The sequence below is a fragment of the Euphorbia lathyris genome, chromosome 1 (genome assembly GCF_963576675.1).
Source record: "Euphorbia lathyris chromosome 1, ddEupLath1.1, whole genome shotgun sequence".
Taxonomy (NCBI): domain Eukaryota; kingdom Viridiplantae; phylum Streptophyta; class Magnoliopsida; order Malpighiales; family Euphorbiaceae; genus Euphorbia; species Euphorbia lathyris.
Genome location: NC_088910.1, coordinates 132,674,846 through 132,698,743, shown reverse-complemented (window position 1 = coordinate 132,698,743; position 23,898 = coordinate 132,674,846). Strand labels below are relative to the sequence as shown.

The 23,898-nt window shown below is 46.7% G+C and overlaps 63 non-coding genes across 63 annotated transcripts; all 63 read left to right on the top strand.

Moving 5' to 3' along the window:
* Positions 1 to 211: 211 nt before the first annotated feature.
* LOC136212368 (5S ribosomal RNA) lies at positions 212 to 330 on the top strand. The gene has a single exon (XR_010679529.1). It is a non-coding gene; the product is annotated as a 5S ribosomal RNA (ribosomal RNA).
* Positions 331 to 590: 260 nt separating this feature from the next.
* On the top strand, positions 591 to 709 carry LOC136213218 (5S ribosomal RNA). The gene has a single exon (XR_010680342.1). It is a non-coding gene; the product is annotated as a 5S ribosomal RNA (ribosomal RNA).
* A 258-nt stretch (positions 710 to 967) lies between these two features.
* On the top strand, positions 968 to 1,086 carry LOC136213217 (5S ribosomal RNA). The gene has a single exon (XR_010680341.1). It is a non-coding gene; the product is annotated as a 5S ribosomal RNA (ribosomal RNA).
* A 258-nt stretch (positions 1,087 to 1,344) lies between these two features.
* Positions 1,345 to 1,463, top strand: LOC136211399 (5S ribosomal RNA). Its single transcript, XR_010678602.1, has one exon. It is a non-coding gene; the product is annotated as a 5S ribosomal RNA (ribosomal RNA).
* Positions 1,464 to 1,799: 336 nt separating this feature from the next.
* LOC136215186 (5S ribosomal RNA) lies at positions 1,800 to 1,918 on the top strand. Its single transcript, XR_010682233.1, has one exon. It is a non-coding gene; the product is annotated as a 5S ribosomal RNA (ribosomal RNA).
* A 182-nt stretch (positions 1,919 to 2,100) lies between these two features.
* Positions 2,101 to 2,219, top strand: LOC136212367 (5S ribosomal RNA). Its single transcript, XR_010679528.1, has one exon. It is a non-coding gene; the product is annotated as a 5S ribosomal RNA (ribosomal RNA).
* A 259-nt stretch (positions 2,220 to 2,478) lies between these two features.
* LOC136212331 (5S ribosomal RNA) lies at positions 2,479 to 2,597 on the top strand. Its single transcript, XR_010679494.1, has one exon. It is a non-coding gene; the product is annotated as a 5S ribosomal RNA (ribosomal RNA).
* A 258-nt stretch (positions 2,598 to 2,855) lies between these two features.
* LOC136213481 (5S ribosomal RNA) lies at positions 2,856 to 2,974 on the top strand. Its single transcript, XR_010680589.1, has one exon. It is a non-coding gene; the product is annotated as a 5S ribosomal RNA (ribosomal RNA).
* A 259-nt stretch (positions 2,975 to 3,233) lies between these two features.
* On the top strand, positions 3,234 to 3,352 carry LOC136215414 (5S ribosomal RNA). The gene has a single exon (XR_010682455.1). It is a non-coding gene; the product is annotated as a 5S ribosomal RNA (ribosomal RNA).
* A 184-nt stretch (positions 3,353 to 3,536) lies between these two features.
* LOC136212366 (5S ribosomal RNA) lies at positions 3,537 to 3,655 on the top strand. The gene has a single exon (XR_010679527.1). It is a non-coding gene; the product is annotated as a 5S ribosomal RNA (ribosomal RNA).
* Positions 3,656 to 3,914: 259 nt separating this feature from the next.
* On the top strand, positions 3,915 to 4,033 carry LOC136211398 (5S ribosomal RNA). The gene has a single exon (XR_010678601.1). It is a non-coding gene; the product is annotated as a 5S ribosomal RNA (ribosomal RNA).
* Positions 4,034 to 4,446: 413 nt separating this feature from the next.
* On the top strand, positions 4,447 to 4,561 carry LOC136215753 (5S ribosomal RNA). Its single transcript, XR_010682784.1, has one exon. It is a non-coding gene; the product is annotated as a 5S ribosomal RNA (ribosomal RNA).
* Positions 4,562 to 4,817: 256 nt separating this feature from the next.
* On the top strand, positions 4,818 to 4,932 carry LOC136215752 (5S ribosomal RNA). The gene has a single exon (XR_010682783.1). It is a non-coding gene; the product is annotated as a 5S ribosomal RNA (ribosomal RNA).
* A 256-nt stretch (positions 4,933 to 5,188) lies between these two features.
* On the top strand, positions 5,189 to 5,307 carry LOC136214278 (5S ribosomal RNA). The gene has a single exon (XR_010681373.1). It is a non-coding gene; the product is annotated as a 5S ribosomal RNA (ribosomal RNA).
* Positions 5,308 to 5,490: 183 nt separating this feature from the next.
* On the top strand, positions 5,491 to 5,609 carry LOC136213897 (5S ribosomal RNA). Its single transcript, XR_010680997.1, has one exon. It is a non-coding gene; the product is annotated as a 5S ribosomal RNA (ribosomal RNA).
* Positions 5,610 to 5,867: 258 nt separating this feature from the next.
* LOC136212856 (5S ribosomal RNA) lies at positions 5,868 to 5,986 on the top strand. The gene has a single exon (XR_010679997.1). It is a non-coding gene; the product is annotated as a 5S ribosomal RNA (ribosomal RNA).
* Positions 5,987 to 6,168: 182 nt separating this feature from the next.
* On the top strand, positions 6,169 to 6,287 carry LOC136212365 (5S ribosomal RNA). The gene has a single exon (XR_010679526.1). It is a non-coding gene; the product is annotated as a 5S ribosomal RNA (ribosomal RNA).
* A 259-nt stretch (positions 6,288 to 6,546) lies between these two features.
* LOC136212184 (5S ribosomal RNA) lies at positions 6,547 to 6,665 on the top strand. Its single transcript, XR_010679354.1, has one exon. It is a non-coding gene; the product is annotated as a 5S ribosomal RNA (ribosomal RNA).
* A 258-nt stretch (positions 6,666 to 6,923) lies between these two features.
* Positions 6,924 to 7,042, top strand: LOC136213906 (5S ribosomal RNA). The gene has a single exon (XR_010681006.1). It is a non-coding gene; the product is annotated as a 5S ribosomal RNA (ribosomal RNA).
* A 259-nt stretch (positions 7,043 to 7,301) lies between these two features.
* Positions 7,302 to 7,420, top strand: LOC136212183 (5S ribosomal RNA). The gene has a single exon (XR_010679353.1). It is a non-coding gene; the product is annotated as a 5S ribosomal RNA (ribosomal RNA).
* A 258-nt stretch (positions 7,421 to 7,678) lies between these two features.
* On the top strand, positions 7,679 to 7,797 carry LOC136212072 (5S ribosomal RNA). The gene has a single exon (XR_010679248.1). It is a non-coding gene; the product is annotated as a 5S ribosomal RNA (ribosomal RNA).
* A 259-nt stretch (positions 7,798 to 8,056) lies between these two features.
* Positions 8,057 to 8,175, top strand: LOC136211396 (5S ribosomal RNA). Its single transcript, XR_010678599.1, has one exon. It is a non-coding gene; the product is annotated as a 5S ribosomal RNA (ribosomal RNA).
* Positions 8,176 to 8,588: 413 nt separating this feature from the next.
* On the top strand, positions 8,589 to 8,707 carry LOC136215756 (5S ribosomal RNA). The gene has a single exon (XR_010682787.1). It is a non-coding gene; the product is annotated as a 5S ribosomal RNA (ribosomal RNA).
* A 253-nt stretch (positions 8,708 to 8,960) lies between these two features.
* On the top strand, positions 8,961 to 9,079 carry LOC136212855 (5S ribosomal RNA). Its single transcript, XR_010679996.1, has one exon. It is a non-coding gene; the product is annotated as a 5S ribosomal RNA (ribosomal RNA).
* A 183-nt stretch (positions 9,080 to 9,262) lies between these two features.
* On the top strand, positions 9,263 to 9,381 carry LOC136213895 (5S ribosomal RNA). The gene has a single exon (XR_010680996.1). It is a non-coding gene; the product is annotated as a 5S ribosomal RNA (ribosomal RNA).
* Positions 9,382 to 9,640: 259 nt separating this feature from the next.
* On the top strand, positions 9,641 to 9,759 carry LOC136211395 (5S ribosomal RNA). The gene has a single exon (XR_010678598.1). It is a non-coding gene; the product is annotated as a 5S ribosomal RNA (ribosomal RNA).
* A 260-nt stretch (positions 9,760 to 10,019) lies between these two features.
* LOC136211393 (5S ribosomal RNA) lies at positions 10,020 to 10,138 on the top strand. Its single transcript, XR_010678597.1, has one exon. It is a non-coding gene; the product is annotated as a 5S ribosomal RNA (ribosomal RNA).
* A 260-nt stretch (positions 10,139 to 10,398) lies between these two features.
* On the top strand, positions 10,399 to 10,517 carry LOC136213929 (5S ribosomal RNA). The gene has a single exon (XR_010681027.1). It is a non-coding gene; the product is annotated as a 5S ribosomal RNA (ribosomal RNA).
* Positions 10,518 to 10,777: 260 nt separating this feature from the next.
* Positions 10,778 to 10,896, top strand: LOC136215358 (5S ribosomal RNA). Its single transcript, XR_010682400.1, has one exon. It is a non-coding gene; the product is annotated as a 5S ribosomal RNA (ribosomal RNA).
* A 258-nt stretch (positions 10,897 to 11,154) lies between these two features.
* LOC136213480 (5S ribosomal RNA) lies at positions 11,155 to 11,273 on the top strand. Its single transcript, XR_010680588.1, has one exon. It is a non-coding gene; the product is annotated as a 5S ribosomal RNA (ribosomal RNA).
* A 336-nt stretch (positions 11,274 to 11,609) lies between these two features.
* Positions 11,610 to 11,728, top strand: LOC136211392 (5S ribosomal RNA). The gene has a single exon (XR_010678596.1). It is a non-coding gene; the product is annotated as a 5S ribosomal RNA (ribosomal RNA).
* Positions 11,729 to 11,989: 261 nt separating this feature from the next.
* Positions 11,990 to 12,108, top strand: LOC136214628 (5S ribosomal RNA). The gene has a single exon (XR_010681709.1). It is a non-coding gene; the product is annotated as a 5S ribosomal RNA (ribosomal RNA).
* A 260-nt stretch (positions 12,109 to 12,368) lies between these two features.
* Positions 12,369 to 12,487, top strand: LOC136215357 (5S ribosomal RNA). Its single transcript, XR_010682398.1, has one exon. It is a non-coding gene; the product is annotated as a 5S ribosomal RNA (ribosomal RNA).
* A 258-nt stretch (positions 12,488 to 12,745) lies between these two features.
* Positions 12,746 to 12,864, top strand: LOC136213478 (5S ribosomal RNA). Its single transcript, XR_010680586.1, has one exon. It is a non-coding gene; the product is annotated as a 5S ribosomal RNA (ribosomal RNA).
* Positions 12,865 to 13,200: 336 nt separating this feature from the next.
* Positions 13,201 to 13,319, top strand: LOC136211391 (5S ribosomal RNA). Its single transcript, XR_010678595.1, has one exon. It is a non-coding gene; the product is annotated as a 5S ribosomal RNA (ribosomal RNA).
* A 413-nt stretch (positions 13,320 to 13,732) lies between these two features.
* Positions 13,733 to 13,847, top strand: LOC136215751 (5S ribosomal RNA). The gene has a single exon (XR_010682782.1). It is a non-coding gene; the product is annotated as a 5S ribosomal RNA (ribosomal RNA).
* A 257-nt stretch (positions 13,848 to 14,104) lies between these two features.
* LOC136211900 (5S ribosomal RNA) lies at positions 14,105 to 14,223 on the top strand. The gene has a single exon (XR_010679085.1). It is a non-coding gene; the product is annotated as a 5S ribosomal RNA (ribosomal RNA).
* Positions 14,224 to 14,482: 259 nt separating this feature from the next.
* LOC136212402 (5S ribosomal RNA) lies at positions 14,483 to 14,601 on the top strand. The gene has a single exon (XR_010679562.1). It is a non-coding gene; the product is annotated as a 5S ribosomal RNA (ribosomal RNA).
* A 259-nt stretch (positions 14,602 to 14,860) lies between these two features.
* On the top strand, positions 14,861 to 14,979 carry LOC136213612 (5S ribosomal RNA). Its single transcript, XR_010680711.1, has one exon. It is a non-coding gene; the product is annotated as a 5S ribosomal RNA (ribosomal RNA).
* A 258-nt stretch (positions 14,980 to 15,237) lies between these two features.
* On the top strand, positions 15,238 to 15,356 carry LOC136214507 (5S ribosomal RNA). The gene has a single exon (XR_010681589.1). It is a non-coding gene; the product is annotated as a 5S ribosomal RNA (ribosomal RNA).
* Positions 15,357 to 15,539: 183 nt separating this feature from the next.
* LOC136212500 (5S ribosomal RNA) lies at positions 15,540 to 15,658 on the top strand. Its single transcript, XR_010679653.1, has one exon. It is a non-coding gene; the product is annotated as a 5S ribosomal RNA (ribosomal RNA).
* Positions 15,659 to 15,918: 260 nt separating this feature from the next.
* LOC136214591 (5S ribosomal RNA) lies at positions 15,919 to 16,037 on the top strand. The gene has a single exon (XR_010681671.1). It is a non-coding gene; the product is annotated as a 5S ribosomal RNA (ribosomal RNA).
* Positions 16,038 to 16,296: 259 nt separating this feature from the next.
* On the top strand, positions 16,297 to 16,415 carry LOC136214506 (5S ribosomal RNA). Its single transcript, XR_010681588.1, has one exon. It is a non-coding gene; the product is annotated as a 5S ribosomal RNA (ribosomal RNA).
* A 183-nt stretch (positions 16,416 to 16,598) lies between these two features.
* On the top strand, positions 16,599 to 16,717 carry LOC136214722 (5S ribosomal RNA). Its single transcript, XR_010681797.1, has one exon. It is a non-coding gene; the product is annotated as a 5S ribosomal RNA (ribosomal RNA).
* A 258-nt stretch (positions 16,718 to 16,975) lies between these two features.
* Positions 16,976 to 17,094, top strand: LOC136214504 (5S ribosomal RNA). The gene has a single exon (XR_010681586.1). It is a non-coding gene; the product is annotated as a 5S ribosomal RNA (ribosomal RNA).
* Positions 17,095 to 17,277: 183 nt separating this feature from the next.
* Positions 17,278 to 17,396, top strand: LOC136213609 (5S ribosomal RNA). The gene has a single exon (XR_010680709.1). It is a non-coding gene; the product is annotated as a 5S ribosomal RNA (ribosomal RNA).
* A 258-nt stretch (positions 17,397 to 17,654) lies between these two features.
* LOC136214503 (5S ribosomal RNA) lies at positions 17,655 to 17,773 on the top strand. The gene has a single exon (XR_010681585.1). It is a non-coding gene; the product is annotated as a 5S ribosomal RNA (ribosomal RNA).
* Positions 17,774 to 17,956: 183 nt separating this feature from the next.
* Positions 17,957 to 18,075, top strand: LOC136212499 (5S ribosomal RNA). Its single transcript, XR_010679652.1, has one exon. It is a non-coding gene; the product is annotated as a 5S ribosomal RNA (ribosomal RNA).
* Positions 18,076 to 18,335: 260 nt separating this feature from the next.
* Positions 18,336 to 18,454, top strand: LOC136214590 (5S ribosomal RNA). Its single transcript, XR_010681670.1, has one exon. It is a non-coding gene; the product is annotated as a 5S ribosomal RNA (ribosomal RNA).
* A 259-nt stretch (positions 18,455 to 18,713) lies between these two features.
* Positions 18,714 to 18,832, top strand: LOC136211390 (5S ribosomal RNA). Its single transcript, XR_010678594.1, has one exon. It is a non-coding gene; the product is annotated as a 5S ribosomal RNA (ribosomal RNA).
* Positions 18,833 to 19,090: 258 nt separating this feature from the next.
* On the top strand, positions 19,091 to 19,209 carry LOC136215039 (5S ribosomal RNA). Its single transcript, XR_010682094.1, has one exon. It is a non-coding gene; the product is annotated as a 5S ribosomal RNA (ribosomal RNA).
* Positions 19,210 to 19,467: 258 nt separating this feature from the next.
* Positions 19,468 to 19,586, top strand: LOC136214758 (5S ribosomal RNA). Its single transcript, XR_010681831.1, has one exon. It is a non-coding gene; the product is annotated as a 5S ribosomal RNA (ribosomal RNA).
* Positions 19,587 to 19,844: 258 nt separating this feature from the next.
* Positions 19,845 to 19,963, top strand: LOC136211389 (5S ribosomal RNA). Its single transcript, XR_010678593.1, has one exon. It is a non-coding gene; the product is annotated as a 5S ribosomal RNA (ribosomal RNA).
* A 336-nt stretch (positions 19,964 to 20,299) lies between these two features.
* Positions 20,300 to 20,418, top strand: LOC136215590 (5S ribosomal RNA). Its single transcript, XR_010682627.1, has one exon. It is a non-coding gene; the product is annotated as a 5S ribosomal RNA (ribosomal RNA).
* Positions 20,419 to 20,601: 183 nt separating this feature from the next.
* LOC136212498 (5S ribosomal RNA) lies at positions 20,602 to 20,720 on the top strand. The gene has a single exon (XR_010679651.1). It is a non-coding gene; the product is annotated as a 5S ribosomal RNA (ribosomal RNA).
* A 260-nt stretch (positions 20,721 to 20,980) lies between these two features.
* LOC136215413 (5S ribosomal RNA) lies at positions 20,981 to 21,099 on the top strand. Its single transcript, XR_010682454.1, has one exon. It is a non-coding gene; the product is annotated as a 5S ribosomal RNA (ribosomal RNA).
* A 183-nt stretch (positions 21,100 to 21,282) lies between these two features.
* On the top strand, positions 21,283 to 21,401 carry LOC136212363 (5S ribosomal RNA). Its single transcript, XR_010679524.1, has one exon. It is a non-coding gene; the product is annotated as a 5S ribosomal RNA (ribosomal RNA).
* A 259-nt stretch (positions 21,402 to 21,660) lies between these two features.
* On the top strand, positions 21,661 to 21,779 carry LOC136212071 (5S ribosomal RNA). Its single transcript, XR_010679247.1, has one exon. It is a non-coding gene; the product is annotated as a 5S ribosomal RNA (ribosomal RNA).
* A 413-nt stretch (positions 21,780 to 22,192) lies between these two features.
* On the top strand, positions 22,193 to 22,311 carry LOC136213215 (5S ribosomal RNA). Its single transcript, XR_010680339.1, has one exon. It is a non-coding gene; the product is annotated as a 5S ribosomal RNA (ribosomal RNA).
* Positions 22,312 to 22,569: 258 nt separating this feature from the next.
* On the top strand, positions 22,570 to 22,688 carry LOC136212182 (5S ribosomal RNA). Its single transcript, XR_010679352.1, has one exon. It is a non-coding gene; the product is annotated as a 5S ribosomal RNA (ribosomal RNA).
* Positions 22,689 to 23,024: 336 nt separating this feature from the next.
* Positions 23,025 to 23,143, top strand: LOC136214454 (5S ribosomal RNA). The gene has a single exon (XR_010681540.1). It is a non-coding gene; the product is annotated as a 5S ribosomal RNA (ribosomal RNA).
* A 182-nt stretch (positions 23,144 to 23,325) lies between these two features.
* LOC136213905 (5S ribosomal RNA) lies at positions 23,326 to 23,444 on the top strand. The gene has a single exon (XR_010681005.1). It is a non-coding gene; the product is annotated as a 5S ribosomal RNA (ribosomal RNA).
* Positions 23,445 to 23,627: 183 nt separating this feature from the next.
* LOC136213904 (5S ribosomal RNA) lies at positions 23,628 to 23,746 on the top strand. The gene has a single exon (XR_010681004.1). It is a non-coding gene; the product is annotated as a 5S ribosomal RNA (ribosomal RNA).
* Positions 23,747 to 23,898: the final 152 nt, after the last annotated feature.

Genomic DNA, 23,898 nt, shown 5'->3' with positions numbered 1-23,898 from the left:
CCATGGCGTGCACGTTTTCGAGGCGGGCCCAAACTTTTTTGCAACGTGCATTTTTTAATTATTTAATTTTTTTTTCACCATGGCGTGCACGTTTTCGAGGCGGGGGTCAGTGTTTAGGGTCCGGTGGCTTGTGCATGCACGTGAAGGATGAGCATACGGGAGAAAGGGGCGCCCAGTATGGAATATATGCTTAGTTTTTGCATGGGATGACGGGTGCGATCATACCAGCACTAATGCACCGGATCCCATCAGAACTCCGAAGTGAAACGTGCTTGGGCGAGAGTAGTACTTAGATGGGTGACCTCTTGGGAAGTCCTCGTGTTGCACCCCCAAACTTTTTTGCAACGTGCATTTTTTAATTATTTAATTTTTTTTTCACCATGGCGTGCACGTTTTCGAGGCGGGCCCAAACTTTTTTGCAACGTGCATTTTTTAATTATTTAATTTTTTTTTTCACCATGGCGTGCACGTTTTCGAGGCGGGGGTCAGTGTTTGGGGTCCGGGGGCTTGTGCATGCACGTGAAGGATGAGCATACGGGAGAAAGGGGCGCCCAGTATGGAATATATGCTTAGTTTTTGCATGGGATGACGGGTGCGATCATACCAGCACTAATGCACCGGATCCCATCAGAACTCCGAAGGTAAACGTGCTTGGGCGAGAGTAGTACTAAGATGGGTGACCTCTTGGGAAGTCCTCGTGTTGCACCCCGAAACTTTTTTGCAACGTGCATTTTTTAATTATTTAATTTTTTTTTCACCATGGCGTGCACGTTTTCGAGGCGGGCCCAAACTTTTTTGCAACGTGCATTTTTTAATTATTTAATTTTTTTTCACCATGGCGTGCACGTTTTCTAGGCGGGGGTCAGTGTTTGGGGTCCGGGGGCTTGTGCATGCACGTGAAGGATGAGCATACGGGAGAAAGGGGCGCCCAGTATGGAATATATGCTTAGTTTTTGCATGGGATGACGGGTGCGATCATACCAGCACTAATGCACCGGATCCCATCAGAACTCCGAAGGTAAACGTGCTTGGGCGAGAGTAGTACTAAGATGGGTGACCTCTTGGGAAGTCCTCGTGTTGCACCCCCAAACTTTTTTGCAACGTGCATTTTTTAATTATTTAATTTTTTTTTCACCATGGCGTGCACGTTTTCGAGGCGGGCCCAAACTTTTTTGCAACGTGCATTTTTTAATTATTTAATTTTTTTTCACCATGGCGTGCACGTTTTCGAGGCGGGGGTCAGTGTTTGGGGTCCGGGGGCTTGTGCATGCACGTGAAGGATGAGCATACGGGAGAAAGGGGCGCCCAGTATGGAATATATGCTTAGTTTTTGCATGGGATGACGGGTGCGATCATACCAGCACTAATGCACCGGATCCCATCAGAACTCCGAAGTTAAACGTGCTTGGGCGAGAGTAGTACTAAGATGGGTGACCTCTTGGGAAGTCCTCGTGTTGCACCCCCAAACTTTTTTGCAACGTGCATTTTTTAATTATTTAATTTTTTTTTTCACCATGGCGTGCACGTTTTCGAGGCGGGCCCAAACTTTTTTGCAACGTGCATTTTTTAATTATTTAATTTTTTTTTCACCATGGCGTGCACGTTTTCGAGGCGGGCCCAAACTTTTTTGCAACGTGCATTTTTTAATTATTTAATTTTTTTTCACCATGGCGTGCACGTTTTCGAGGCGGGGGTCAGTGTTTGGGGTCCGGAGGCTTGTGCATGCACGTGAAGGATGAGCATACGGGAGAAAGGGGCGCCCAGTATGGAATATATGCTTAGTTTTTGCATGGGATGACGGGTGCGATCATACCAGCACTAATGCACCGGATCCCATCAGAACTACGAAGTTAAACGTGCTTGGGCGAGAGTAGTACTAAGATGGTTGACCTCTTGGGAAGTCCTCGTGTTGCACCCCCAAACTTTTTTGCAACGTGCATTTTTTAATTATTTAATTTTTTTTTCACCATGGCGTGCATGTTTTCGAGGCGGGGGTCAGTGTTTGGGGTCCGGGGGCTTGTGCATGCACGTGAAGGATGAGCATACGGGAGAAAGGGGCGCCCAGTATGGAATATATGCTTAGTTTTTGCATGGGATGACGGGTGCGATCATACCAGCACTAATGCACCGGATCCCATCAGAACTCCGAAGTGAAACGTGCTTGGGCGAGAGTAGTACTTAGATGGGTGACCTCTTGGGAAGTCCTCGTGTTGCACCCCCAAACTTTTTTGCAACGTGCATTTTTTAATTATTTAATTTTTTTTTCACCATGGCGTGCACGTTTTCGAGGCGGGCCCAAACTTTTTTGCAACGTGCATTTTTTAATTATTTAATTTTTTTTTCACCATGGCGTGCACGTTTTCGAGGCGGGGGTCAGTGTTTGGGGTCCGGGGGCTTGTGCATGCACGTGAAGGATGAGCATATGGGAGAAAGGGGCGCCCAGTATGGAATATATGCTTAGTTTTTGCATGGGATGACGGGTGCGATCATACCAGCACTAATGCACCGGATCCCATCAGAACTCCGAAGTTAAACGTGCGTGGGCGAGAGTAGTACTAAGATGGGTGACCTCTTGGGAAGTCCTCGTGTTGCACCCCCAAACTTTTTTGCAACGTGCATTTTTTAATTATTTAATTTTTTTTTCACCATGGCGTGCACGTTTTCGAGGCGGGCCCAAACTTTTTTGCAACGTGCATTTTTTAATTATTTAATTTTTTTTCACCATGGCGTGCACGTTTTCGAGGCGGGGGTCAGTGTTTGGGGTCCGGGGGCTTGTGCATGCACGTGAAGGATGAGCATACGGGAGAAAGGGGCGCCCAGTATGGAATATATGCTTAGTTTTTGCATGGGATGACGGGTGCGATCATACCAGCACTAATGCACCGGATCCCATCAGAACTCCGAAGTTAAACGTGCTTGGGCGAGAGTAGTACTAAGATGGGTGACCTCTTGGAAAGTCCTCGTGTTGCACCCCCAAACTTTTTTGCAACGTGCATTTTTTAATTATTTAATTTTTTTTTCACCATGGCGTGCACGTTTTCGAGGCGGGCCCAAACTTTTTTGCAACGTGCATTTTTTAATTATTTAATTTTTTTTTCACCATGGCGTGCACGTTTTCGAGGCGGGGGTCAGTGTTTGGGGTCCGGAGGCTTGTGCATGCACGTGAAGGATGAGCATACGGGAGAAAGGGGCGCCCAGTATGGAATATATGCTTAGTTTTTGCATGGGATGACGGGTGCGATCATACCAGCACTAATGCACCGGATCCCATCAGAACTCCGAAGTTAAACGTGCTTGGGCGAGAGTAGTACAAAGATGGTTGACCTCTTGGGAAGTCCTCGTGTGGCACCCCCAAACTTTTTTTGCAACGTGCATTTTTTAATTATTTAATTTTTTTTTTCACCATGGCGTGCATGTTTTCGAGGCGGGGGTCAGTGTTTGGGGTCCGGGGGCTTGTGCATGCACGTGAAGGATGAGCGTACGGGAGAAAGGGGCGCCCAGTATGGAATATATGCTTAGTTTTTGCATGGGATGACGGGTGCGATCATACCAGCACTAATGCACCGGATCCCATCAGAACTCCGAAGTGAAACGTGCTTGGGCGAGAGTAGTACTTAGATGGGTGACCTCTTGGGAAGTCCTCGTGTTGCACCCCCAAACTTTTTTGCAACGTGCATTTTTTAATTATTTAATTTTTTTTTCACCATGGCGTGCACGTTTTCGAGGCGGGCCCAAACTTTTTTGCAACGTGCATTTTTTTATTATTTAATTTTTTTTTCACCATGGCGTGCACGTTTTCGAGGCGGGGGTCAGTGTTTGGGGTCCGGTGGCTTGTGCATGCACGTGAAGGATGAGCATACGGGAGAAAGGGGCGCCCAGTATGGAATATATGCTTAGTTTTTGCATGGGATGACGGGTGCGATCATACCAGCACTAATGCACCGGATCCCATCAGAACTCCGAAGTTAAACGTGCTTGGGCGAGAGTAGTACTAAGATGGGTGACCTCTTGGGAAGTCCTCGTGTTGCACCCCCAAACTTTTTTGCAACATGCATTTTTTAATTATTTAATTTTTTTTTCACCATGGCGTGCACGTTTTCGAGGCGGGCCCAAACTTTTTTGCAACGTGCATTTTTTAATTATTTAATTTTTTTTCACCATGGCGTGCACGTTTTCGAGGCGGGGGTCAGTGTTTGGGGTCCGGGTGCATTTTTTAATTATTTAATTTTTTTTTCACCATAGCGTGCACGTTTTCGAGGCGGGCCCAAACTTTTTTGCAACGTGCATTTTTTAATTATTTAATTTTTTTTCACCATGGCGTGCACGTTTTCGAGGCGGGGGTCAGTGTTTGGGGTCCGGGGGCTTGTGCATGCACGTGAAGGATGAGCATACGGGAGAAAGGGGCGCCCAGTATGGAATATATGCTTAGTTTTTGCATGGGATGACGGGTGCGATCATACCAGCACTAATGCACCGGATCCCATCAGAACTCCGAAGTTAAACGTGCTTGGGCGAGAGTAGTACTAAGATGGGTGACCTCTTGGGAAGTCTTGCACCCCCAAACTTTTTTGCAACGTGCATTTTTTAATTATTTAATTTTTTTTTCACCATGGCGTGCACGTTTTCGAGGCGGGCCCAAACTTTTTTGCAACGTGCATTTTTTAATTATTTAATTTTTTTTCACCATGGCGTGCACGTTTTCGAGGCGGGGGTCAGTGTTTGGGGTCCGGGGGCTTGTGCATGCACGTGAAGGATGAGCATACGGGAGAAAGGGGCGCCCAGTATGGAATATATGCTTAGTTTTTGCATGGGATGACGGGTGCGATCATACCAGCACTAATGCACCGGATCCCATCAGAACTCCGAAGTTAAACGTGCTTGGGCGAGAGTAGTACTAAGATGGGTGACCTCTTGGGAAGTCTTGCACCCCCAAACTTTTTTGCAACGTGCATTTTTTAATTATTTAATTTTTTTTCACCATGGCGTGCACGTTTTCGAGGCGGGCCCAAACTTTTTTGCAACGTGCATTTTTTAATTATTTAATTTTTTTTTCACCATGGCGTGCACGTTTTCGAGGCGGGGGTCAGTGTTTGGGGTCCGGAGGCTTGTGCATGCACGTGAAGGATGAGCATACGGGAGAAAGGGGCGCCCAGTATGGAATATATGCTTAGTTTTTGCATGGGATGACGAGTGCGATCATACCAGCACTAATGCACCGGATCCCATCAGAACTCCGAAGTTAAACGTGCTTGGGCGAGAGTAGTACTAAGATGGTTGACCTCTTGGGAAGTCCTCGTGTTGCACCCCCAAACTTTTTTGCAACGTGCATTTTTTAATTATTTAATTTTTTTTTTCACCATGGCGTGCATGTTTTCGAGGCGGGGGTCAGTGTTTGGGGTCCGGGGGCTTGTGCATGCACGTGAAGGATGAGCATACGGGAGAAAGGGGCGTCCAGTATGGAATATATGCTTAGTTTTTGCATGGGATGACGGGTGCGATCATACCAGCACTAATCCACCGGATCCCATCAGAACTCCGAAGTGAAACGTGCTTGGGCGAGAGTAGTACTTAGATGGGTGACCTCTTGGGAAGTCCTCGTGTTGCACCCCCAAACTTTTTTGCAACGTGCATTTTTTAATTATTTAATTTTTTTTTCACCATGGCGTGCACGTTTTCGAGGCGGGCCCAAACTTTTTTGCAACGTGCATTTTTTAATTATTTAATTTTTTTTCACCATGGCGTGCACGTTTTCGAGGCGGGGGTCAGTGTTTGGGGTCCGGAGGCTTGTGCATGCACGTGAAGGATGAGCATACGGGAGAAAGGGGCGCCCAGTATGGAATATATGCTTAGTTTTTGCATGGGATGACGGGTGCGATCATACCAGCACTAATGCACCGGATCCCATCAGAACTCCGAAGTTAAACGTGCTTGGGCGAGAGTAGTACTAAGATGGTTGACCTCTTGGGAAGTCCTCGTGTTGCACCCCCAAACTTTTTTGCAACGTGCATTTTTTAATTATTTAATTTTTTTTTCACCATGGCGTGCATGTTTTCGAGGCGGGGGTCAGTGTTTGGGGTCCGGGGGCTTGTGCATGCACGTGAAGGATGAGCATACGGGAGAAAGGGGCGCCCAGTATGGAATATATGCTTAGTTTTTGCATGGGATGACGGGTGCGATCATACCAGCACTAATGCACCGGATCCCATCAGAACTCCGAAGTGAAACGTGCTTGGGCGAGAGTAGTACTTAGATGGGTGACCTCTTGGGAAGTCCTCGTGTTGCACCCCCAAACTTTTTTGCAACGTGCATTTTTTAATTATTTAATTTTTTTTTCACCATGGCGTGCACGTTTTCGAGGCGGGCCCAAACTTTTTTGCAACGTGCATTTTTTAATTATTTAATTTTTTTTTCACCATGGCGTGCACGTTTTCGAGGCGGGGGTCAGTGTTTGGGGTCCGGGGGCTTGTGCATGCACGTGAAGGATGAGCATATGGGAGAAAGGGGCGCCCAGTATGGAATATATGCTTAGTTTTTGCATGGGATGACGGGTGCGATCATACCAGCACTAATGCACCGGATCCCATCAGAACTCCGAAGTCAAACGTGCTTGGGCGAGAGTAGTACTAAGATGGGTGACCTCTTGGGAAGTCCTCGTGTTGCACCCCCAAACTTTTTTGCAACGTGCATTTTTTAATTATTTAATTTTTTTTTCACCATGGCGTGCACGTTTTCGAGGCGGGCCCAAACTTTTTTGCAACGTGCATTTTTTAATTATTTAATTTTTTTTCACCATGGCGTGCACGTTTTCGAGGCGGGGGTCAGTGTTTGGGGTCCGGGGGCTTGTGCATGCACGTGAAGGATGAGCATACGGGAGAAAGCAGCGCCCAGTATGGAATATATGCGTAGTTTTTGCATGGGATGACGGGTGCGATCATACCAGCACTAATGCACCGGATCCCATCAGAACTCCGAAGCTAAACGTGCTTGGGCGAAAGTAGTACTAAGATGGGTGACCTCTTGGGAAGTCCTCGTGTTGCACCCCCAAACTTTTTTGCAACGTGCATTTTTTAATTATTTAATTTTTTTTTCACCATGGCGTGCACGTTTTCGAGGCGGGCCCAAACTTTTTTGCAACGTGCATTTTTTAATTATTTAATTTTTTTTTCACCATGGCGTGCACGTTTTCGAGGCGGGGGTCAGTGTTTGGGGTCCGGGGGCTTGTGCATGCACGTGAAGGATGAGCATATGGGAGAAAGGGGCGCCCAGTATGGAATATATGCTTAGTTTTTGCATGGGATGACGGGTGCGATCATACCAGCACTAATGCACCGGATCCCATCAGAACTCCGAAGTCAAACGTGCTTGGGCGAGAGTAGTACTAAGATGGGTGACCTCTTGGGAAGTCCTCGTGTTGCACCCCCAAACTTTTTTGCAACGTGCATTTTTTAATTATTTAATTTTTTTTTCACCATGGCGTGCACGTTTTCGAGGCGGGCCCAAACTTTTTTGCAACGTGCATTTTTTAATTATTTAATTTTTTTTCACCATGGCGTGCACGTTTTCGAGGCGGGGGTCAGTGTTTGGGGTCCGGGGGCTTGTGCATGCACGTGAAGGATGAGCATACGGGAGAAAGGGGCGCCCAGTATGGAATATATGCTTAGTTTTTGCATGGGATGACGGGTGCGATCATACCAGCACTAATGCACCGGATCCCATCAGAACTCCGAAGTGAAACGTGCTTGGGCGAGAGTAGTACTAAGATGGGTGACCTCTTGGGAAGTCCTCGTGTTGCACCCCCAAACTTTTTTGCAACGTGCATTTTTTAATTATTTAATTTTTTTTTCACCATGGCGTGCACGTTTTCGAGGCGGGCCCAAACTTTTTTGCAACGTGCATTTTTTTATTATTTAATTTTTTTTTCACCATGGCGTGCACGTTTTCGAGGCGGGGGTCAGTGTTTGGGGTCCGGTGGCTTGTGCATGCACGTGAAGGATGAGCATACGGGAGAAAGGGGCGCCCAGTATGGAATATATGCTTAGTTTTTGCATGGGATGACGGGTGCGATCATACCAGCACTAATGCACCGGATCCCATCAGAACTCCGAAGTTAAACGTGCTTGGGCGAGAGTAGTACTAAGATGGGTGACCTCTTGGGAAGTCCTCGTGTTGCACCCCCAAACTTTTTTGCAACATGCATTTTTTAATTATTTAATTTTTTTTTCACCATGGCGTGCACGTTTTCGAGGCGGGCCCAAACTTTTTTGCAACGTGCATTTTTTAATTATTTAATTTTTTTTCACCATGGCGTGCACGTTTTCGAGGCGGGGGTCAGTGTTTGGGGTCCGGGTGCATTTTTTAATTATTTAATGTTTTTTTCACCATAGCGTGCACGTTTTCGAGGCGGGCCCAAACTTTTTTGCAACGTGCATTTTTTAATTATTTAATTTTTTTTCACCATGGCGTGCACGTTTTCGAGGCGGGGGTCAGTGTTTGGGGTCCGGGGGCTTGTGCATGCACGTGAAGGATGAGCATACGGGAGAAAGGGGCGCCCAGTATGGAATATATGCTTAGTTTTTGCATGGGATGACGGGTGCGATCATACCAGCACTAATGCACCGGATCCCATCAGAACTCCGAAGTTAAACGTGCTTGGGCGAGAGTAGTACTAAGATGGGTGACCTCTTGGGAAGTCTTGCACCCTCAAACTTTTTTGCAACGTGCATTTTTTAATTATTTAATTTTTTTTTCACCATGGCGTGCACGTTTTCGAGGCGGGCCCAAACTTTTTTGCAACGTGCATTTTTTAATTATTTAATTTTTTTTTCACCATGGCGTGCACGTTTTCGAGGCGGGGGTCAGTGTTTGGGGTCCGGAGGCTTGTGCATGCACGTGAAGGATGAGCATACGGGAGAAAGGGGCGCCCAGTATGGAATATATGCTTAGTTTTTGCATGGGATGACGGGTGCGATCATACCAGCACTAATGCACCGGATCCCATCAGAACTCCGAAGTTAAACGTGCTTGGGCGAGAGTAGTACTAAGATGGTTGACCTCTTGGGAAGTCCTCGTGTTGCACCCCCAAACTTTTTTGCAACGTGCATTTTTTAATTATTTAATTTTTTTTTTCACCATGGCGTGCATGTTTTCGAGGCGGGGGTCAGTGTTTGGGGTCCGGGGGCTTGTGCATGCACGTGAAGGATGAGCATACGGGAGAAAGGGGCGCCCAGTATGGAATATATGCTTAGTTTTTGCATGGGATGACGGGTGCGATCATACCAGCACTAATCCACCGGATCCCATCAGAACTCCGAAGTGAAACGTGCTTGGGCGAGAGTAGTACTTAGATGGGTGACCTCTTGGGAAGTCCTCGTGTTGCACCCCCAAACTTTTTTGCAACGTGCATTTTTTAATTATTTAATTTTTTTTTCACCATGGCGTGCACGTTTTCGAGGCGGGCCCAAACTTTTTTGCAACGTGCATTTTTTAATTATTTAATTTTTTTTTCACCATGGCGTGCACGTTTTCGAGGCGGGGGTCAGTGTTTGGGGTCCGGGGGCTTGTGCATGCACGTGAAGGATTATCATACGGGAGAAAGGGGCGCCCAGTATGGAATATATGCTTAGTTTTTGCATGGGATGACGGGTGCGATCATACCAGCACTAATGCACCGGATCCCATCAGAACTCCGAAGTTAAACGTGCTTGGGCGAGAGTAGTACTAAGATGGGTGACCTCTTGGGAAGTCCTCGTGTTGCACCCCCAAACTTTTTTGCAACGTGCATTTTTTAATTATTTAATTTTTTTTTCACCATGGCGTGCACGTTTTCGAGGCGGGCCCAAACTTTTTTGCAACGTGCATTTTTTAATTATTTAATTTTTTTTTTCACCATGGCGTGCACGTTTTCGAGGAGGGGGTCAGTGTTTGGGGTCCGGGGGCTTGTGCATGCACGTGAAGGATTATCATACGGGAGAAAGGGGCGCCCAGTATGGAATATATGCTTAGTTTTTGCATGGGATGACGGGTGCGATCATACCAGCACTAATGCACCGGATCCCATCAGAACTCCGAAGTTAAACGTGCTTGGGCGAGAGTAGTACTAAGATGGGTGACCTCTTGGGAAGTCCTCGTGTTGCACCCCCAAACTTTTTTGCAACGTGCATTTTTTAATTATTTAATTTTTTTTTCACCATGGCGTGCACGTTTTCGAGGCGGGCCCAAACTTTTTTGCAACGTGCATTTTTTAATTATTTAATTTTTTTTTTCACCATGGCGTGCACGTTTTCGAGGCGGGGGTCAGTGTTTGGGGTCCGGGGGCTTGTGCATGCACGTGAAGGATGAGCATACGGGAGAAAGGGGCGCCCAGTATGGAATATATGCTTAGTTTTTGCATGGGATGACGGGTGCGATCATACCAGCACTAATGCACCGGATCCCATCTGAACTCCGAAGTTAAACGTCCTTGGGCGAGAGTAGTACTAAGATGGGTGACCTCTTGGGAAGTCCTCGTGTTGCACCCCCAAACTTTTTTGCAACGTGCATTTTTTAATTATTTAATTTTTTTTTTCACCATGGCGTGCACGTTTTCGAGGCGGGCCCAAACTTTTTTGCAACGTGCATTTTTTAATTATTTAATTTTTTTTTCACCATGGCGTGCACGTTTTCGAGGCGGGGGTCAGTGTTTGGGGTCCGGGGGCTTGTGCATGCACGTGAAGGATGAGCATATGGGAGAAAGGGGCGCCCAGTATGTAATATATGCTTAGTTTTTGCATGGGATGACGGGTACTATCATACCAGCACTAATGCACCGGATCCCATCAGAACTCCGAAGTGAAACGTGCTTGGGCGAGAGTAGTACTAAGATGGGTGACCTCTTGGGAAGTCCTCGTGTTGCACCCCCAAACTTTTTTGCAACGTGCATTTTTTAATTATTTAATTTTTTTTTCACCATGGCGTGCACGTTTTCGAGGCGGGCCCAAACTTTTTTGCAACGTGCATTTTTTAATTATTTAATTTTTTTTCACCATGGCGTGCACGTTTTCGAGGCGGGGGTCAGTGTTTGGGGTCCGGGGGCTTATGCATGCACGTGAAGGATGAGCATACGGGAGAAAGGGGCGCCCAGTATGGAATATATGCTTAGTTTTTGCATGGGATGACGGGTGCGATCATACCAGCACTAATGCACCGGATCCCATCAGAACTCCGAAGTTAAACGTGCTTGGGCGAGAGTAGTACTAAGATGGGTGACCTCTTGGAAAGTCCTCGTGTTGCACCCCCAAACTTTTTTGCAACGTGCATTTTTTAATTATTTAATTTTTTTTTCACCATGGCGTGCACGTTTTCGAGGCGGGCCCAAACTTTTTTGCAACGTGCATTTTTTAATTATTTAATTTTTTTTTCACCATGGCGTGCACGTTTTCGAGGCGGGCCCAAACTTTTTTGCAACGTGCATTTTTTTATTATTTAATTTTTTTTTCACCATGGCGTGCACGTTTTCGAGGCGGGGGTCAGTGTTTGGGGTCCGGTGGCTTGTGCATGCACGTGAAGGATGAGCATACGGGAGAAAGGGGCGCCCAGTATGGAATATATGCTTAGTTTTTGCATGGGATGACGGGTGCGATCATACCAGCACTAATGCACCGGATCCCATCAGAACTCCGAAGTTAAACGTGCTTGGGCGAGAGTAGTACTAAGATGGGTGACCTCTTGGGAAGTCCTCGTGTTGCACCCCCAAACTTTTTTGCAACGTGCATTTTTTAATTATTTAATTTTTTTTTTCACCATGGCGTGCACGTTTTCGAGGCGGGCCCAAACTTTTTTGCAACGTGCATTTTTTAATTATTTAATTTTTTTTTTCACCATGGCGTGCACGTTTTCGAGGCGGGGGTCAGTGTTTGGGGTCCGGGGGCTTGTGCATGCACGTGAAGGATGAGCATACGGGAGAAAGGGGCGCCCAGTATGGAATATATGCTTAGTTTTTGCATGGGATGACGGGTGCGATCATACCAGCATTAATGCACCGGATCCCATCTGAACTCCGAAGTTAAACGTCCTTGGGCGAGAGTAGTACTAAGATGGGTGACCTCTTGGGAAGTCCTCGTGTTGCACCCCCAAACTTTTTTGCAACGTGCATTTTTTAATTATTTAATTTTTTTTTTCACCATGGCGTGCACGTTTTCGAGGCGGGCCCAAACTTTTTTGCAACGTGCATTTTTTAATTATTTAATTTTTTTTTCACCATGGCGTGCACGTTTTCGAGGCGGGGGTCAGTGTTTGGGGTCCGGGGGCTTGTGCATGCACGTGAAGGATGAGCATATGGGAGAAAGGGGCGCCCAGTATGTAATATATGCTTAGTTTTTGCATGGGATGACGGGTACTATCATACCAGCACTAATGCACCGGATCCCATCAGAACTCCGAAGTGAAACGTGCTTGGGCGAGAGTAGTACTAAGATGGGTGACCTCTTGGGAAGTCCTCGTGTTGCACCCCCAAACTTTTTTGCAACGTGCATTTTTTAATTATTTAATTTTTTTTTCACCATGGCGTGCACGTTTTCGAGGCGGGCCCAAACTTTTTTGCAACGTGCATTTTTTAATTATTTAATTTTTTTTCACCATGGCGTGCACGTTTTCGAGGCGGGGGTCAGTGTTTGGGGTCCGGGGGCTTATGCATGCACGTGAAGGATAAGCATACGGGAGAAAGGGGCGCCCAGTATGGAATATATGCTTAGTTTTTGCATGGGATGGCGGGTGCGATCATACCAGCACTAATGCACCGGATCCCATCAGAACTCCGAAGTTAAACGTGCTTGGGCGAGAGTAGTACTAAGATGGGTGACCTCTTGGAAAGTCCTCGTGTTGCACCCCCAAACTTTTTTGCAACGTGCATTTTTTAATTATTTAATTTTTTTTTCACCATGGCGTGCACGTTTTCGAGGCGGGCCCAAACTTTTTTGCAACGTGCATTTTTTAATTATTTAATTTTTTTTTCACCATGGCGTGCACGTTTTCGAGGCGGGCCCAAACTTTTTTGCAACGTGCATTTTTTTATTATTTAATTTTTTTTTCACCATGGCGTGCACGTTTTCGAGGCGGGGGTCAGTGTTTGGGGTCCGGTGGCTTGTGCATGCACGTGAAGGATGAGCATACGGGAGAAAGGGGCGCCCAGTATGGAATATATGCTTAGTTTTTGCATGGGATGACGGGTGCGATCATACCAGCACTAATGCACCGGATCCCATCAGAACTCCGAAGTTAAACGTGCTTGGGCGAGAGTAGTACTAAGATGGGTGACCTCTTGGGAAGTCCTCGTGTTGCACCCCCAAACTTTTTTGCAACGTGCATTTTTTAATTATTTAATTTTTTTTTCACCATGGCGTGCACGTTTTCGAGGCGGGCCCAAACTTTTTTGCAACGTGCATTTTTTAATTATTTAATTTTTTTTCACCATGGCGTGCATGTTTCCGAGGCGGGGGTCAGTGTTTGGGGTCCGGGTGCATTTTTTAATTATTTAATTTTTTTTTCACCATAGCGTGCACGTTTTCGAGGCGGGCCCAAACTTTTTTGCAACGTGCATTTTTTAATTATTTAATTTTTTTTCACCATGGCGTGCACGTTTTCGAGGCGGGGGTCAGTGTTTGGGGTCCGGGGGCTTGTGCATGCACGTGAAGGATGAGCATACGGGAGAAAGGGGCGCCCAGTATGGAATATATGCTTAGTTTTTGCATGGGATGACGGGTGCGATCATACCAGCACTAATGCACCGGATCCCATCAGAACTCCGAAGTTAAACGTGCTTGGGCGAGAGTAGTACTAAGATGGGTGACCTCTTGGGAAGTCTTGCACCCCCAAACTTTTTTGCAACGTGCATTTTTTAATTATTTAATTTTTTTTTCACCATGGCGTGCACGTTTTCGAGGCGGGCCCAAACTTTTTTGCAACGTGCATTTTTTAATTATTTAATTTTTTTTTCACCATGGCGTGCACGTTTTCGAGGCGGGGGTCAGTGTTTGGGGTCCGGGGGCTTGTGCATGCACGTGAAGGATGAGCATACGGGAGAAAGGGGCGCCCAGTATGGAATATATGCTTAGTTTTTGCATAGGATGACGGGTGCGATCATACCAGCACTAATGCACCGGATCCCATCAGAACTCCGAAGTTAAACGTGCTCGGGCGAGAGTAGTACTAAGATGGGTGACCTCTTGGGAAGTCCTCGTGTTGCACCCCCAAACTTTTTTGCAACGTGCATTTTTTAATTATTTAATTTTTTTTTCACCATGGCGTGCACGTTTTCGAGGCGGGCCCAAACTTTTTTGCAACGTGCATTTTTTAATTATTTAATTTTTTTTTCACCATGGCGTGCACGTTTTCGAGGCGGGGGTCAGTGTTTGGGGTCCAGGGGCTTGTGCATGCACGTGAAGGATGAGCATACGGGAGAAAGGGGCGCCCAATATGGAATATATGCTTAGTTTTTGCATGGGATGATGGGTGCGATCATACCAGCACTAATGCACCGGATCCCATCAGAACTCTGAAGTTAAACGTGCTTGGGCGAGAGTAGTACTAAGATGGGTGACCTCTTGGGAAGTCCTCGTGTTGCACCCCCAAACTTTTTTGCAACGTGCATTTTTTAATTATTTAATTTTTTTTTCACCATGGCGTGCACGTTTTCGAGGCGGGCCCAAACTTTTTTGCAACGTGCATTTTTTAATTATTTAATTTTTTTTTCACCATGGCGTGCACGTTTTCGAGGCGGGGGTCAGTGTTTGGGGTCCGGGGGCTTGTGCATGCACGTGAAGGATGAGCATACGGGAGAAAGGGGCGCCCAGTATGGAATATATTCTTAGTTTTTGCATGGGATGACGGGTGCGATCATACCAGCACTAATGCACCGGATCCCATCAGAACTCCGAAGTTAAACGTTCTTGGGCGAGAGTAGTACTAAGATGGGTGACCTCTTGGGAAGTCCTCGTGTTGCACCCCCAAACTTTTTTGCAACGTGCATTTTTTAATTATTTAATTTTTTTTCACCATGGCGTGCACGTTTTCGAGGCGGGCCCAAACTTTTTTGCAACGTGCATTTTTTAATTTTTTAATTTTTTTTTCACCATGGCGTGCACGTTTTCGAGGCGGGGGTCAGTGTTTGGGGTCCGGGGGCTTGTGCATGCACCTGAAGGATGAGCATACGGGAGAAAGGGGCGCCCAGTATGGAATATATGCTTAGTTTTTGCATGGGATGACGGGTGCGATCATACCAGCACTAATGCACCGGATCCCATCAGAACTCCGAAGGTAAACGTGCTTGGGCGAGAGTAGTACTAAGATGGTTGACCTCTTGGGAAGTCCTCGTGTTGCACCCCCAAACTTTTTTGCAACGTGCATTTTTTAATTATTTAATTTTTTTTTTCACCATGGCGTGCACGTTTTCGAGGCGGGGGTCAGTGTTTGGGGTCCGGGGGCTTGTGCATTCACGTGAAGGATGAGCATACGGGAGAAAGGGGCGCCCAGTATGGAATATATGCTTAGTTTTTGCATGGGATGACGGGTGCGATCATATCAGCACTAATGCACCGGATCCCATCAGAACTCCGAAGTTAAACGTGCTTGGGCGAGAGTAGTACTAAGATGGGTGACCTCTTGGGAAGTCCTCGTGTTGCACCCCCAAACTTTTTTGCAACGTGCATTTTTTAATTATTTAATTTTTTTTTCACCATGGCGTGCACGTTTTTCGAGGCGGGCCCAAACTTTTTTGCAACGTGCATTTTTTAATTATTTAATTTTTTTTTCACCATGGCGTGCACGTTTTCGAGGCGGGGGTCAGTGTTTGGGGTCCGGGGGCTTGTGCATGCACGTGAAGGATGAGCATACGGGAGAAAGGGGCGCCCAGTATGGAATATATGCTTAGTTTTTGCATGGGATGACGGGTGCGATCATACCAGCACTAATGCACCGGATCCCATCAGAACTCTGAAGTTAAACATGCTTGGGCGAGAGTAGTACTAAGATGGGTGACCTCTTGGGAAGTCCTCGTGTTGCACCCCCAAACTTTTTTGCAACGTGCATTTTTTAATTATTTAATTTTTTTTTCACCATGGCGTGCACGTTTTCGAGGCGGGCCCAAACTTTTTTGCAACATGCATTTTTTAATTATTTAATTTTTTTTTCACCATGGCGTGCACGTTTTCGAGGCGGGGGTCAGTGTTTGGGGTCCGGGGGCTTGTGCATGCACGTGAAGGATGAGCATACGGGAGAAAGGGGCGCCCAGTATGGAATATATGCTTAGTTTTTGCATGGGATGACGGGTGCGATCATACCAGCACTAATGCACCGGATCCCATCAGAACTCCGAAGGTAAACGTGCTTGGGCGAGAGTAGTACTAAGATGGTTGACCTCTTGGGAAGTCCTCGTGTTGCACCCCCAAACTTTTTTGCAACGTGCATTTTTTAATTATTTAATTTTTTTTTTCACCATGGCGTGCACGTTTTCGAGGCGGGGGTCAGTGTTTGGGGTCCGGGGGCTTGTGCATTCACGTGAAGGATGAGCATACGGGAGAAAGGGGCGCCCAGTATGGAATATATGCTTAGTTTTTGCATGGGATGACGGGTGCGATCATATCAGCACTAATGCACCGGATCCCATCAGAACTCCGAAGTTAAACGTTCTTGGGCGAGAGTAGTACTAAGATGGGTGACCTCTTGGGAAGTCCTCGTGTTGCACCCCCAAACTTTTTTGCAACGTGCATTTTTTAATTATTTAATTTTTTTTCACCATGGCGTGCACGTTTTCGAGGCGGGCCCAAACTTTTTTGCAACGTGCATTTTTTAATTTTTTAATTTTTTTTTCACCATGGCGTGCACGTTTTCGAGGCGGGGGTCAGTGTTTGGGGTCCGGGGGCTTGTGCATGCACCTGAAGGATGAGCATACGGGAGAAAGGGGCGCCCAGTATGGAATATATGCTTAGTTTTTGCATGGGATGACGGGTGCGATCATACCAGCACTAATGCACCGGATCCCATCAGAACTCCGAAGGTAAACGTGCTTGGGCGAGAGTAGTACTAAGATGGTTGACCTCTTGGGAAGTCCTCGTGTTGCACCCCCAAACTTTTTTGCAACGTGCATTTTTTAATTATTTAATTTTTTTTTTCACCATGGCGTGCACGTTTTCGAGGCGGGGGTCAGTGTTTGGGGTCCGGGGGCTTGTGCATTCACGTGAAGGATGAGCATACGGGAGAAAGGGGCGCCCAGTATGGAATATATGCTTAGTTTTTGCATGGGATGACGGGTGCGATCATACCAGCACTAATGCACCGGATCCCATCAGAACTCCGAAGTTAAACGTTCTTGGGCGAGAGTAGTACTAAGATGGGTGACCTCTTGGGAAGTCCTCGTGTTGCACCCCCAAACTTTTTTGCAACGTGCATTTTTTAATTATTTAATTTTTTTTCACCATGGCGTGCACGTTTTCGAGGCGGGCCCAAACTTTTTTGCAACGTGCATTTTTTAATTTTTTAATTTTTTTTTCACCATGGCGTGCACGTTTTCGAGGCGGGGGTCAGTGTTTGGGGTCCGGGGGCTTGTGCATGCACCTGAAGGATGAGCATACGGGAGAAAGGGGCGCCCAGTATGGAATATATGCTTAGTTTTTGCATGGGATGACGGGTGCGATCATACCAGCACTAATGCACCGGATCCCATCAGAACTCCGAAGGTAAACGTGCTTGGGCGAGAGTAGTACTAAGATGGTTGACCTCTTGGGAAGTCCTCGTGTTGCACCCCCAAACTTTTTTGCAACGTGCATTTTTTAATTATTTAATTTTTTTTTTCACCATGGCGTGCACGTTTTCGAGGCGGGGGTCAGTGTTTGGGGTCCGGGGGCTTGTGCATTCACGTGAAGGATGAGCATACGGGAGAAAGGGGCGCCCAGTATGGAATATATGCTTAGTTTTTGCATGGGATGACGGGTGCGATCATATCAGCACTAATGCACCGGATCCCATCAGAACTCCGAAGTTAAACGTGCTTGGGCGAGAGTAGTACTAAGATGGGTGACCTCTTGGGAAGTCCTCGTGTTGCACCCCCAAACTTTTTTGCAACGTGCATTTTTTAATTATTTAATTTTTTTTTCACCATGGCGTGCACGTTTTTCGAGGCGGGCCCAAACTTTTTTGCAACGTGCATTTTTTAATTATTTAATTTTTTTTTCACCATGGCGTGCACGTTTTCGAGGCGGGGGTCAGTGTTTGGGGTCCGGGGGCTTGTGCATGCACGTGAAGGATGAGCATACGGGAGAAAGGGGCGCCCAGTATGGAATATATGCTTAGTTTTTGCATGGGATGACGGGTGCGATCATACCAGCACTAATGCACCGGATCCCATCAGAACTCTGAAGTTAAACATGCTTGGGCGAGAGTAGTACTAAGATGGGTGACCTCTTGGGAAGTCCTCGTGTTGCACCCCCAAACTTTTTTGCAACGTGCATTTTTTAATTATTTAATTTTTTTTTCACCATGGCGTGCACGTTTTCGAGGCGGGCCCAAACTTTTTTGCAACATGCATTTTTTAATTATTTAATTTTTTTTTCACCATGGCGTGCACGTTTTCGAGGCGGGGGTCAGTGTTTGGGGTCCGGGGGCTTGTGCATGCACGTGAAGGATGAGCATACGGGAGAAAGGGGCGCCCAGTATGGAATATATGCTTAGTTTTTGCATGGGATGACGGGTGCGATCATACCAGCACTAATGCACCGGATCCCATCAGAACTCCGAAGTTAAACGTGCTTGGGCGAGAGTAGTACTAAGATGGGTGACCTCTTGGGAAGTCCTCGTGTTGCACCCCTAAACTTTTTTGCAACGTGCATTTTTTAATTATTTAATTTTTTTTCACCATGGCGTGCACGTTTTCGAGGCGGGCCCAAACTTTTTTGCAACGTGCATTTTTTAATTTTTTAATTTTTTTTTCACCATGGCGTGCACGTTTTCGAGGCGGGGGTCAGTGTTTGGGGTCCGGGGGCTTGTGCATGCACGTGAAGGATGAGCATACGGGAGAAAGGGGCGCCCAGTATGGAATATATGCTTAGTTTTTGCATGGGATGATGGGTGCGATCATACCAGCACTAATGCACCGGATCCCATCAGAACTCCGAAGGTAAACGTGCTTGGGCGAGAGTAGTACTAAGATGGGTGACCTCTTGGGAAGTCCTCATGTTGCACCCCCAAACTTTTTTGCAACGTGCATTTTTTAATTATTTAATTTTTTTTTCACCATGGCGTGCACGTTTTCGAGGCGGGCCCAAACTTTTTTGCAACGTGCATTTTTTAATTATTTAATTTTTTTTCACCATGGCGTGCACGTTTTCGAGGCGGGGGTCAGTGTTTGGGGTCCGGGGGCTTGTGCATGCACGTGAAGGATGAGCATACGGGAGAAAGGGGCGCCCAGTATGGAATATATGCTTAGTTTTTGCATGGGATGACGGGTGCGATCATACCAGCACTAATGCACCGGATCCCATCAGAACTCCGAAGGTAAACGTGCTTGGGCGAGAGTAGTACTAAGATAGGTGACCTCTTGGGAAGTCCTCGTGTTGCACCCCCAAACTTTTTTGCAACGTGCATTTTTTAATTATTTAATTTTTTTTTCACCATGGCGTGCACGTTTTCGAGGCGGGCCCAAACTTTTTTGCAACGTGCATTTTTTAATTATTTAATTTTTTTTCACCATGGCGTGCACGTTTTCGAGGCGGGGGTCAGTGTTTGGGGTCCGGGGGCTTGTGCATGCACGTGAAGGATGAGCATACGGGAGAAAGGGGCGCCCAGTATGGAATATATGCTTAGTTTTTGCATGGGATGACGGGTGCGATCATACCAGCACTAATGCACCGGATCCCATCAGAACTCCGAAGTTAAACGTGCTTGGGCGAGAGTAGTACTAAGATGGGTGACCTCTTGGGAAGTCCTCGTGTTGCACCCCCAAACTTTTTTGCAACGTGCATTTTTTAATTATTTAATTTTTTTTTTCACCATGGCGTGCACGTTTTCGAGGCGGGCCCAAACTTTTTTGCAACGTGCATTTTTTAATTATTTAATTTTTTTTTCACCATGGCGTGCACGTTTTCGAGGCGGGCCCAAACTTTTTTGCAACGTGCATTTTTTAATTATTTAATTTTTTTTCACCATGGCGTGCACGTTTTCGAGGCGGGGGTCAGTGTTTGGGGTCCGGAGGCTTGTGCATGCACGTGAAGGATGAGCATACGGGAGAAAGGGGCGCCCAGTATGGAATATATGCTTAGTTTTTGCATGGGATGACGGGTGCGATCATACCAGCACTAATGCACCGGATCCCATCAGAACTCCGAAGTTAAACGTGCTTGGGCGAGAGTAGTACTAAGATGGTTGACCTCTTGGGAAGTCCTCGTGTTAAACCCCCAAACTTTTTTGCAACGTGCATTTTTTAATTATTTAATTTTTTTTTTCACCATGGCGTGCACGTTTTCGAGGCGGGGGTCAGTGTTTGGGGTCCGGGGGCTTGTGCATGCACGTGAAGGATGAGCATACGGGAGAAAGGGGCGCCCAGTATGGAATATATGCTTAGTTTTTGCATGGGATGACGGGTGCGATCATATCAGCACTAATGCACCGGATCCCATCAGAACTCCGAAGTTAAACGTGCTTGGGCGAGAGTAGTACTAAGATGGGTGACCTCTTGGGAAGTCCTCGTGTTGCACCCCCAAACTTTTTTGCAACGTGCATTTTTTAATTATTTAATTTTTTTTTCACCATGGCGTGCACGTTTTTCGAGGCGGGTCCAAACTTTTTTGCAACGTGCATTTTTTAATTATTTAATTTTTTTTTCACCATGGCGTGCACGTTTTCGAGGCGGGGGTCAGTGTTTGGTGTCCGGAGGCTTGTGCATGCACGTGAAGGATGAGCATACGGGAGAAAGGGGCGCCCAGTATGGAATATATGCTTAGTTTTTGCATGGGATGACGGGTGCGATCATACCAGCACTAATGCACCGGATCCCATCAGAACTCCGAAGTTAAACGTGCTTGGGCGAGAGTAGTACAAAGATGGTTGACCTCTTGGGAAGTCCTCGTGTGGCACCCCCAAACTTTTTTGCAACGTGCATTTTTTAATTATTTAATTTTTTTTTTCACCATGGCGTGCATGTTTTCGAGGCGGGGGTCAGTGTTTGGGGTCTGGGGGCTTGTGCATGCACGTGAAGGATGAGCGTACGGGAGAAAGGGGCGCCCAGTATGGAATATATGCTTAGTTTTTGCATGGGATGACGGGTGCGATCATACCAGCACTAATGCACCGGATCCCATCAGAACTCCGAAGTGAAACGTGCTTGGGCGAGAGTAGTACTTAGATGGGTGACCTCTTGGGAAGTCCTCGTGTTGCACCCCCAAACTTTTTTGCAACGTGCATTTTTTAATTATTTAATTTTTTTTTCACCATGGCGTGCACGTTTTCGAGGCGGGCCCAAACTTTTTTGCAACGTGCATTTTTTTATTATTTAATTTTTTTTTCACCATGGCGTGCACGTTTTCGAGGCGGGGGTCAGTGTTTGGGGTCCTGTGGCTTGTGCATGCACGTGAAGGATGAGCATACGGGAGAAAGGGGCGCCCAGTATGGAATATATGCTTAGTTTTTGCATGGGATGACGGGTGCGATCATACCAGCACTAATGCACCGGATCCCATCAGAACTCCGAAGTGAAACGTGCTTGGGCGAGAGTAGTACTAAGATGGGTGACCTCTTGGGAAGTCCTCGTGTTGCACCCCCAAACTTTTTTGCAACGTGCATTTTTTAATTATTTAATTTTTTTTTCACCATGGCGTGCACGTTTTCGAGGCGGGCCCAAACTTTTTTGCAACGTGCATTTTTTAATTATTTAATTTTTTTTCACCATGGCGTGCACGTTTTCGAGGCGGGGGTCAGTGTTTGGGGTCCGGGTGCATTTTTTAATTATTTAATTTTTTTTTCACCATAGCGTGCACGTTTTCGAGGCGGGCCCAAACTTTTTTGCAACGTGCATTTTTTAATTATTTAATTTTTTTTCACCATGGCGTGCACGTTTTCGAGGCGGGGGTCAGTGTTTGGGGTCCGGGGGCTTGTGCATGCACGTGAAGGATGAGCATACGGGAGAAAGGGGCGCCCAGTATGGAATATATGCTTAGTTTTTGCATGGGATGACGGGTGCGATCATACCAGCACTAATGCACCGGATCCCATCAGAACTCCGAAGGTAAACGTGCTTGGGCGAGAGTAGTACTAAGATGGGTGACCTCTTGGGAAGTCCTCGTGTTGCACCCCCAAACTTTTTTGCAACGTGCATTTTTTAATTATTTAATTTTTTTTTCACCATGGCGTGCACGTTTTCGAGGCGGGCCCAAACTTTTTTGCAACGTGCATTTTTTAATTATTTAATTTTTTTTCACCATGGCGTGCACGTTTTCGAGGCGGGGGTCAGTGTTTGGGGTCCGGGGGCTTGTGCATGCACGTGAAGGATGAGCATACGGGAGAAAGGGGCGCCCAGTATGGAATATATGCTTAGTTTTTGCATGGGATGACGGGTGCGATCATACCAGCACTAATGCACCGGATCCCATCAGAACTCCGAAGTCAAACGTGCTTGGGCGAGAGTAGTACTAAGATGGGTGACCTCTTGGGAAGTCCTCGTGTTGCACCCCCAAACTTTTTTGCAACGTGCATTTTTTAATTATTTAATTTTTTTTTTCACCATGGCGTGCACGTTTTCGAGGCGGGCCCAAACTTTTTTGCAACGTGCATTTTTTAATTATTTAATTTTTTTTTCACCATGGCGTGCACGTTTTCGAGGCGGGCCCAAACTTTTTTGCAACGTGCATTTTTTAATTATTTAATTTTTTTTCACCATGGCGTGCACGTTTTCGAGGCGGGGGTCAGTGTTTGGGGTCCGGAGGCTTGTGCATGCACGTGAAGGATGAGCATACGGGAGAAAGGGGCGCCCAGTATGGAATATATGCTTAGTTTTTGCATGGGATGACGGGTGCGATCATACCAGCACTAATGCACCGGATCCCATCAGAACTCCGAAGTGAAACGTGCTTGGGCAAGAGTAGTACTTAGATGGGTGACCTCTTGGGAAGTCCTCGTGTTGCACCCCCAAACTTTTTTGCAACGTGCATTTTTTAATTATTTAATTTTTTTTTCACCATGGCGTGCACGTTTTCGAGGCGGGGGTCAGTGTTTGGGGTCCGGGGGCTTGTGCATGCACGTGAAGGATGAGCATATGGGAGAAAGGGGCGCCCAGTATGGAATATATGCTTAGTTTTTGCATGGGATGACGGGTGCGATCATACCAGCACTAATGCACCGGATCCCATCAGAACTCCGAAGATAAACGTGCTGGGGCGAGAGTAGTACTAAGATGGGTGACCTCTTGGGAAGTCCTCGTGTTGCACCCCCAAACTTTTTTGCAACGTGCATTTTTTAATTATTTAATTTTTTTTTTCACCATGGCGTGCACGTTTTCGAGGCGGGGGTGAGTGTTTGGGGTCCGGAGGCTTGTGCATGCACGTGAAGGATGACCATACGGGAGAAAGGGGCGCCCAATATGGAATATATGCTTAGTTTTTGCATGGGATGACGGGTGCGATCATACCAGCACTAATGCACCGGATCCCATCAGAACTCCGAAGATAAACGTGCTGGGGCGAGAGTAGTACTAAGATGGGTGACCTCTTGGGAAGTCCTCGTGTTGCACCCCCAAACTTTTTTGCAACGTGCATTTTTTAATTATTTAATTTTTTTTTCACCATGGCGTGCACGTTTTCGAGGCGGGGGTCAGTGTTTGGGGTCCGGGGGCTTGTGCATGCACCTGAAGGATGAGCATACGGGAGAAAGGGGCGCCCAGTATGG